Here is an 11,262-nt window from a genome sequence, read left to right as displayed (position 1 = left end):
ACTTATAACGTTTCACTCCAGTGTGGATCATCTTGTGTGTTTTCAGACTTGATAAATCACTGAATGTTTCATCTCGTGTGTTTTCAGACTTGATGAATCACTGAATCTTTTGTGACAGTGTGAACACTTGTAAGGTTTCACTCCAGTGTGTATCAACTCGTGTGCTTTCAGACTTGATGAATTACTGAATCTTTTGTCACAGTATAACACTTATAATGTTTCACTCCAGTGTGGATCATCTCCTGTGTTTTCAGACTTGATGAATTACTGAATCACTTGTCACAGTGTGATCACTTATAACATTTCACTCCAGTGTGGATCTTTTTGTTTGTTTTCAGACTTGATGAATCAATGAATCTTTTGTCAAAGTGTGAACACTTAGAACGTTTCACTCCATTAAGGATCATCTTGTGTGTTTTCAGACTTGATGAATCACTGAATCTTTTGTCAGTGTGAACACTTATAACGTTTCACTCCAGTGTGGATCATCTTGTGTGTTTTCAGACTAGATGAATTACTGAATCTTTAGTCAGTGTGAACACTTATAACGTTTCACTCCAGTGTGGATCATCTTGTGTGTTTTCAGACTTGATTAATCACTGAATAATTAATCTCGTGTGTTTTCAGACTTGATGAATCACTGAATCTTTTGTTGGTGTGATCACTTATAACCTTTCACTCCAGTGTGGATCATCTCCTGTGTTTTCAGACTTGATAAATTACTGAATATTTTGTCACAGTGTGAACACATAACGTTTCACTCCAGTGTGGATCAGCTTGTGTGTTTTCAGACTTGATAAATCACTGAATCATTTTTCAGTGTGAAAACTTATAACGTTTCACTCCAGTGTGGATCATCTTGTGTGTTTTCAGACTTGATGAATCACTGAATGTTTCATTTCGTGTGTTTTCAGACTTGATGAATCACTGAATCTTTTGTGACTGTGTGAAAACTTATAATGTTTCACTCCAGTGTGGATCATCTCGTGTGTTTTCAGACTTGATGAATCACTGAATCTTTTGTTGGTGTGATCACTTATAACCTTTCACTCCATTGTGGATCATCTCGTGTGTTTTCAGACTTTATGAATTACTGAATCTTTTGTCAGTGTGAACACTTATAACGTTTCACTCCAGTGTGGATCATCTTGTGTGTTTTCAGACTTGATTAATCACTAAATAATTAATCTTGTGTGTTTTCAGACTTGATGAATCACTGAATCTTTTGTTGGTGTGATCACTTATAACGTTTCACTCCAGTGTGGATCATCTTGTGTGTTTTCAGACTTGATTAATCACTAAATAATTAATCTTGTGTGTTTTCAGACTTGATAAATTACTGAATATTTTGTCACAGTGTGAACACATAACGTTTCACTCCAGTGTGGATCAGCTTGTGTGTTTTCAGACTGGATAAATCACTGAATCTTTTTCAGTGTGAAAACTTATAACTTTTCACTCCAGTGTGGATCATCTCCTGTGTTTTCAGACTTGATGAATCACTGTATCTTTTGTCATTGTGAACACTTACAATATTTCACTCCAGTGTGGATCATTTCCTCTGTTTACAGACTTGATGAACTACTGAATCTTTTGTCACAGTCTGAACACTTAGAATGTTTCACTCCAGTGTGGATTCATCTCCTGTGTTTTCAGACTTGATGAATCACTGTATCATTTGTCATTGAGAACACTTACAATATTTCACTCCAGTGTGGATCATTTCCTCTGTTTTCAGACTTGATGAATTACTGAATTTTTTGTCACAGTGTGAACACTTATAACGTTTCACTGCAGTGTGGATCAACTCGTGTATTTAGACTTGATGAATTACTGAATCTCTTGTCTCTTGATGAATTACTGAATCTTTTGTCACAGTGTGAACAATTATAACATTTCACTCCAGTGTGGATCAACTTGTGTGTTTTCAGACTTGATGAATTACTGAATCTCTTGTCACAGTGTGAACACTTATAACATTTCACTCCAGTGTGGATCAACTCGTGTGTTTTCAGACTTGATGAATTACTGAATCTCTTGTCACAGTGTGAACACTTATAACATTTCACTCCAGTGTGGATCATCTCATGTGTTTTCAGACTCGATGATTTACTGAATCTTTTGTCAGTGTGAACACTTATAACATTTCACTCCAGTGTGGATCATCTCGTGTGTTTTCAGACTTGATGAATTGCTGAATCAAGTGTTCTCTTGAAACACTTGTAACGTTTCACTCCAGTGTGGATCAACTCGTGTGTTTTCAGACTTGATGAATTACTGAATCTTTTGTCACGGTATAACACATAATATTTCACTCCAGTGTGGATCATCTCGTGTGTTTTCAGACTTGATGAATTACTGAATCTCTTGTCACGGTATAACACTTATAATATTTCACTCCAGTGTGGATCATTTCCTCTGTTTTCAGACTTGATGAATTACTGAATCTTTTGTCAAAGTCTGAACACTTAGAATGTTTCACTCCAGTGTGGATTCATTTCCTGTGTTTTCAGACTTGATGAATCACTGTATCATTTGTCATTGTGCACACTTACAATATTTCACTCCAGTGTGGATCATTTCCTCTGTTTTCAGACTTGATGAATTACTGAATCTTTTGTCACAGTGTGAACACTTATAACGTTTCACTGCAGTGTGGATCAACTCGTGTGTTTTCAGACTTGATGAATTACTGAATCTCTTGTCTCTTGATGAATTACTGAATCTTTTGTCACAGTGTGAACACTTATAACATTTCACTCCAGTGTGGATCAACTCGTGTGTTTTCAGACTTGATGAATTACTGAATCTCTTGTCACAGTGTGAACACTTATAATATTTCACTCCAGTGTGGATCATCTCATGTGTTTTCAGACTTGATGATTTACTGAATCTTTTGTCAGTGTGAACACTTATAACATTTCACTCCAGTGTGGATCATCTCGTGTGTTTTCAGACTTGATGAATTGCTGAATCAAGTGTTCTCTTGAAACACTTGTAACGTTTCACTCCAGTGTGGATCAACTCGTGTGTTTTCAGACTTGATGAATTACTGAATCTTTTGTCACGGTATAACACATAATATTTCACTCCAGTGTGGATCATCTTGTGTGTTTTCAGACTTGATGAATTACTGAATCTCTTGTCACAGTATAACACTTATAATATTTCACTCCAGTGTGGATCATTTCCTCTGTTTTCAGACTTGATGAATTACTGAATCTTTTGTCAAAGTCTGAACACTTAGAATGTTTCACTCCAGTGTGGATTCATTTCCTGTGTTTTCAGACTTGATGAATCACTGTATCATTTGTCATTTTGCACACTTACAATATTTCACTCCAGTGTGGATCATTTCCTCTGTTTTCAGACTTGATGAATTACTGAATCTCTTGTCTCTTGATGAATTACTGAATCTTTTGTCACAGTGTGAACACTTATAACATTTCACTCCAGTGTGGATCAACTCGTGTGTTTTCAGACTTGATGAATTACTGAATCTCTTGTCTCTTGATGAATTACTGAATCTTTTGTCACAGTGTGAACACTTATAACATTTCACTCCAGTGTGGATCATCTCATGTGTTTTCAGACTTGATGATTTACTGAATCTTTTGTCAGTGTGAACACTTATAACATTTCACTCCAGTGTGGATCATCTCGTGTGTTTTCAGACTTGATGAATTACTGAATCTTTTGTCACGGTATAACACATAATATTCACTCCAGTGTGGATCATCTCGTGTGTTTTCAGACTTGATGAATTACTGAATCTCTTGTCACAGTGTGAACACTTATAACATTTCACTCCAGTGTGGATCATCTCGTGTGTTTTCAGACTTGATGAATCACTGTATCATTTGTCATTGTGAACACTTACAATATTTCACTCCAGTGTGGATCATTTCCTCTGTTTTCAGACTTGATGAATTACTGAATCTTTTGTCAAAGTCTGAACACTTAGAATGTTTCACTCCAGTGTGGATTCATCTCCTATGTTTTCAGACTTGATGAATCACTGTATCATTTGTCATTGTGAACACTTACAATATTTCACTCCAGTGTGGATCATTTCCTCTGTTTTCAGACTTGATGAATTACTGAATCTTTTGTCACAGTGTGAACACTTATAACGTTTCACTGCAGTGTGGATCAACTCGTGTGTTTTCAGACTTGATGAATTACTGAATCTCTTGTCTCTTGATGAATTACTGAATCTTTTGTCACAGTGTGAACACTTATAACATTTCACTCCAGTGTGGATCAACTCGTGTGTTTTCAGACTTGATGAATTACTGAATCTCTTGTCACAGTGTGAACACTTATAACATTTCACTCCAGTGTGGATCATCTCATGTGTTTTCAGACTTGATGATTTACTGAATCTTTTGTCACGGTATAACACATAATATTTCACTCCAGTGTGGATCATCTCGTGTGTTTTCAGACTTGATGAATTACTGAATCCTTTGTCACGGTATAACACATAATATTTCACTCCAGTGTGGATCATCTCGTGTGTTTTCAGACTTGATGAATTACTGAATCCTTTGTCACGGTATAACACATAATATTTCACTCCAGTGTGGATCAACTCGTGTGTTTTCAGACTTGATGAATTAATGAATCTTTTGTCACGGTATAACACATAATATTTCACTCCAGTGTGGATCATCTCGTGTGTTTTCAGACTTGATGAATTACTGAATCTCTTGTCACAGTGTGAACACTTATAACATTTCACTCCAGTGTGGATCAACTCGTGTGTTTTCAGACTTGATGAATTACTGAATCTCTTGTCACAGTGTGAACACTTATAACATTTCACTCCAGTGTGGATCATCTCATGTGTTTTCAGACTTGATGATTTACTGAATCTTTTGTCAGTGTGAACACTTATAACATTTCACTCCAGTGTGGATCATCTCGTGTGTTTTCAGACTTGATGAATTACTGAATCTTTTGTCACGGTATAACACATAATATTTCACTCCAGTGTGGATCATCTCGTGTGTTTTCAGACTTGATGAATTACTGAATCTCTTGTCACAGTGTGAACACTTATAACATTTCACTCCAGTGTGGATCATCTCGTGTGTTTTCAGACTTGATGAATCACTGTATCATTTGTCATTGTGAACACTTACAATATTTCACTCCAGTGTGGATCATTTCCTCTGTTTTCAGACTTGATGAATTACTGAATCTTTTGTCAAAGTCTGAACACTTAGAATGTTTCACTCCAGTGTGGATTCATCTCCTATGTTTTCAGACTTGATGAATCACTGTATCATTTGTCATTGTGAACACTTACAATATTTCACTCCAGTGTGGATCATTTCCTCTGTTTTCAGACTTGATGAATTACTGAATCTTTTGTCACAGTGTGAACACTTATAACGTTTCACTGCAGTGTGGATCAACTCGTGTGTTTTCAGACTTGATGAATTACTGAATCTCTTGTCTCTTGATGAATTACTGAATCTTTTGTCACAGTGTGAACACTTATAACATTTCACTCCAGTGTGGATCAACTCGTGTGTTTTCAGACTTCATGAATTACTGAATCTCTTGTCACAGTATGAACACTTATAACATTTCACTCCAGTGTGGATCATCTCATGTGTTTTCAGACTTGATGATTTACTGAATCTTTTGTCACGGTATAACACATAATATTTCACTCCAGTGTGGATCATCTCGTGTGTTTTCAGACTTGATGAATTACTGAATCCTTTGTCACGGTATAACACATAATATTTCACTCCAGTGTGGATCATCTCGTGTGTTTTCAGACTTGATGAATTACTGAATCTCTTGTCACAGTGTGAACACTTATAACATTTCACTCCAGTGTGGATCAACTCGTGTGTTTTCAGACTTGATGAATTAATGAATCTTTTGTCACGGTATAACACATAATATTTCACTCCAGTGTGGATCATCTCGTGTGTTTTCAGACTTGATGAATTACTGAATCTCTTGTCACAGTGTGAACACTTATAACATTTCACTCCAGTGTGGATCAACTCGTGTGTTTTCAGACTTGATGAATTACTGAATCTTTTGTCATGGTATAACACTTATAATATTTCACTCCAGTGTGGATCATCTCGTGTGTTTTCAGACTTGATGAATTACTGAATCTTTTGTCACAGTGTGGACACTTATAACTTTTCACTTCAGTGTGGATCATCTCATGTGTTTTCAGACTTGATGATTTACTGAATCTTTTTTCAGTGTGAACACTTATAACCTTTCACTCCAGTGTGGATCATCTCCTGTGTTTTCAGACTTGATGAATCACTGAATCTTTTGTCAGTGTGAACACTTATAACATTTCACTCCAGTGTGGAATATCTTGTGTGTTTTCAGACTTGATGAACTACTAAATATTTTGTTGGTGTGATCACTTATAACCTTTCACTCCAGTGTGGATCATCTCCTGTGTTTTCAGACTTGATGAATCACTGAATTTTTTGTCGGTGTGAACACTTATAAGGTTTCAATTCAGTGTGGATCATCTCATGTGTTTTCAGACTAGATGAATTACTGAATCTTTTGTCACAGTCTGAACACTCATAATGTTTCACTCCAGTGTGGATCATCTCATGTTTTAAGACTTGATGAATTACTGAATCTTTTGTCACAGTGTGAACACTTATAATATTTCACTCCAGTGTGGATCATCTTGTGTGTTTTCAGACTTGATGAATTACTTAATCTCTTGTCACAGTGTGAACACATAACATTTCTCTCCAGTGTGGATCAGCTTGTGTGTTTTCAGACTTGATGAATCACTGAATCTTTTGTTGGTGTGATCACGTATAACCTTTCACTCCAGTGTGGATCATCTCGTGTGTTTTCAGACTTGATGAATTACTGAATCTCTTGTCACAGTGTGAACACATAACATTTCTCTCCAGTGTGGATCAGCTTGTGTGTTTTCAGACTTGATGAATCACTGAATCTGTTGTCAGTGTGAACACTTATAACGTTTCACTCCAGTGTGGATCATCTCGTGTGTTTTCAGACTTGATGAATTACTGAATCTTTTGTTAGTGTGAACACTTATAACATTTCACTCCAGTGTGGATCATCTTGTGTTTTCAGACTACATGAATTACTGAATCTTTTGTCAGTGTGAACACTTAAAACGATTCACTCCAGTGTGGATCATCTTGTGTGTTTTCAGACTTGATTAATCACTGAATAATTAATCTAGGGTGTTTTCAGACTTGATGAATCACTGAATCTTTTGTTGGTGTGATCACTTATAACCTTTCACTCCAGTGTGGATCATCTCCTGTGTTTTCAGACTTGATAAATTACTGAATATTTTGTCAAAGTGTGAACACATAACGTTTCATTCCAGTGTGGATCAGCTTGTGTGTTTTCAGACTTGATAAATCACTGAATATTTTGTCAAAGTGTGAACACATAACGTTTCATTCCAGTGTGGATCAGCTTGTGTGTTTTCAGACTTGATAAATCACTGAATCTTTTTTCAGTGTGAAAACTTATAACGTTTCTCTCCAGTGTGGATCATCTCGTGTGTTTTCAGACTTGATGAATTACTGAATCTTTTGTCAGTGTGAACACTTATAACGTTTCACTCCATTGTGGATCATCTTGTGTGTTTTCAGACTTGATGAATCACTGCATCTTTTGTCAGTGTGAACACTAATAACGTTTCACTCCAATGTGGATCATTTCGTGTGTTTTCAGACTTGATGAATCACTGAATCTTTTGTCACAGTGTGAACACTTATAACGTTTCACTCCATTGTGGATCATCTTGTGTGTTTTCAGGCTTGATGAATCACTGAATCTTTGGTCAGTGTGAACACTTCTAACATTTCACTCCAGTGTGGATCATCTCGGGTGTTTTCAGAGTTTATGAATTACTGAATGTTTTGTCAGTGTGAACACTTGTAACGTTTCACTCCAGTGTTGATCATCTTGTGTGTTTTCAGACTTGATGAATTACTGAATCTTTTGTCAGTGTGAACACTTATAACGTTTCACTCCAGTGTGGATCATCTTGTGTGTTTTCAGACTTGATTAATCACTGAATAATTAATCTCGTGTGTTTTCAGACTTGATGAATCACTGAATCTTTTGTTGGTGTGATCACTTATAACCTTTCACTCCAGTGTGGATCATCTATTGTGTTTTCAAACTTCATAAATTACTGAATATTTTGTCACAGTGTGAACACATAACGTTTCACTCCAGTGTGGATCATTTTGTGTTTTTTCAGACTAGATGAATTACTGAATTTTTTGTCAGTGTGAACACTTATAAAGATTCACTCCAGTGTGGATCATCTCGTGTGTTTTCAGACTTGATGAATTACTGAATCTTTTGTTAGTGTGAACACTTATAACATTTCACTCCAGTGTGGATCATCTTGTGTTTTCAGACTACATGAATTACTGAATCTTTTGTCACAGTGTGGACACTTTTAACCATTCACTCCAGTGTGGATCATCTCCTGTGTTTTCAGACTTGATGAATCACTGAATCTTTTGTCAGTGTGAACACTTATAACATTTCACTCCAGTGTGGAATATCTCGTGTGTTTTCAGACTTGATGAATTACTGAATCTTTTGTCACGGTATAACACATAATATTTCACTCCAGTGTGGATCATCTCGTGTGTTTTCAGACTTGATGAATTACTGAATCTCTTGTCACGGTATAACACTTATAATATTTCACTCCAGTGTGGATCATTTCCTCTGTTTTCAGACTTGATGAATTACTGAATCTTTTGTCAAAGTCTGAACACTTAGAATGTTTCACTCCAGTGTGGATTCATTTCCTGTGTTTTCAGACTTGATGAATCACTGTATCATTTGTCATTGTGCACACTTACAATATTTCACTCCAGTGTGGATCATTTCCTCTGTTTTCAGACTTGATGAATTACTGAATCTTTTGTCACAGTGTGAACACTTATAACGTTTCACTGCAGTGTGGATCAACTCGTGTGTTTTCAGACTTGATGAATTACTGAATCTCTTGTCTCTTGATGAATTACTGAATCTTTTGTCACAGTGTGAACACTTATAACATTTCACTCCAGTGTGGATCAACTCGTGTGTTTTCAGACTTGATGAATTACTGAATCTCTTGTCACAGTGTGAACACTTATAACATTTCACTCCAGTGTGGATCATCTCATGTGTTTTCAGACTTGATGATTTACTGAATCTTTTGTCAGTGTGAACACTTATAACATTTCACTCCAGTGTGGATCATCTCGTGTGTTTTCAGACTTGATGAATTACTGAATCTTTTGTCACGGTATAACACATAATATTCACTCCAGTGTGGATCATCTCGTGTGTTTTCAGACTTGATGAATTACTGAATCTTTGGTCAGTGTGAACACTTATAACGTTTCACTCCAGTGTGGATCATCTCGGGTGTTTTCAGAGTTTATGAATTACTGAATGTTTTGTCAGTGTGAACACTTGTAACGTTTCACTCCAGTGAAGTGAAGTGAAGTGACATTCAGCCAAGTATGGTGACCCATACTCAGAATTTGTGCTCTGCATTTAACCAATCCGAAATGCACACACACAGAGCAGTGAACACACACACTGTGAGCACACACCCGGAGCAGTGGGCAGCCATTTATGCTGCGGCGCCCGGGAGGCAGTTGGGGGTTCAATGCCTTGCTCAAGGGCACCTAAGTCATGGTATTGAAGGTGGAGAGAGAGCTGTTCATGCACTCCCCCCACCCACAATTCCGTCCGGCCCGAGACTAGAACCCACAAGCCTTCGATTGGGAGTCCAACCCTCTAACCATTAGGCCACGACTTCCCATACAAGTGTGGGTCATCTTGTATGTTTTCAGACTTGATGAATCACTGAATCTTTTGTCAGTGTGGCAACTTATAACGTTTCACTCCAGTGTGGATTATCTTGTGTGTTTTCAGACTAGATGAATTACTGAATCTTTTGTCAGTGTGAACACTTATAACGATTCACTCCAGTGTGAATCATCTCGTGTGTTTTCAGACTTTATGAATTACTGAATCTTTTGTCAGTGTGAACACTTATAACGTTTCACTCCAGTGTGGATCATCTTGTTTGTTTTCAGACTTGATTAATCACTGAATAATTAATCTCGTGTGTTTTCAGACTTGATGAATCACTGAATCTTTTGTTGGTGTGATCACTTATAACCTTTCACTCCAGTGTGGATCATCTCCTGTGTTTTCAGACTTGATAAATTACTGAATATTTTGACACAGTGTGAACACATAACGTTTCACTCCAGTGTGGATCAGCTTGTGAGTTTTCAGACTTGATAAATCACTGAATCTTTTTTCAGTGTGAAAACTTATAACCTTTCACTCCAGTGTGGATCAGCTTGTGTGTTTTCAGACTTGATAAATCACTGAATCTTTTTTCAGTGTGAAAACCTATAACGTTTCACTCCAGTGTGGATCATCTTGTGTGTTTTCAGACTTGATGAATCACTGAATGTTTCATTTCGTGTGTTTTCAGACTTGATGAATCACTGAATCTTTTGTGACTGTGTGAAAACTTTTAATGTTTCACTCCAGTGTGGATCACCTCTTGTGTTTTCAGACTTGATGAATTACTGAATCTTTTGTCACAGTATAACACTTATAATGTTTCACTCCAGTGTGGATCACCTCTTGTGTTTTCAGACTTGATGAATTACTGAATCTTTTCTCACATTGTGAACACTTATAACATTTCACTTCAGTGTGGATCATCTCATGTGTTTTCAGACTTGATGAATTACTGAATCTTTTGTCAGTGTGAACACTTGTAACGTTTCACTCCAGTGTGGATCATCTTGTGTGTTTTCAGACTTGATAAATCACTGAATGTTTCAGCTCGCGTGTTTCCAGACATGCTCTGGTCCCCTCCCTGCTTACCGTGGTGACGAGATGCATAGCAGATTGTCATCACTCAATGGCTGGATGTCTAAGTGGTGCCCACAGAATAACATAGGTTATATAGACAATTGGACGAGCTTTTGGGGCAGACCTGACCTGTTTAAAAGAGATGGTCTTCGTCCCTCCTGGGGTGGCGCCACTCTTCTGTCTAAAAATATGGCAAATAGTCTTAGTGTTTATACTTGACTAACTGGGGCCCAGGTCAGGAAGCAGACAGACTGGCTAAACCGACCGTCTGCTAGCTGCCTCCCATCACAGAGGTCAGTTAATTCTCAGCACATAGAGACTCTTTCACCTAGATATCACACTATAGAG

This window comes from Carassius gibelio, chromosome A19 (assembly GCF_023724105.1).
Source record: "Carassius gibelio isolate Cgi1373 ecotype wild population from Czech Republic chromosome A19, carGib1.2-hapl.c, whole genome shotgun sequence".
Lineage (NCBI taxonomy): Eukaryota > Metazoa > Chordata > Actinopteri > Cypriniformes > Cyprinidae > Carassius > Carassius gibelio.
The sequence above is the reverse complement of the archived record's forward strand: the minus strand, read 5'-3'. Positions refer to the sequence as shown.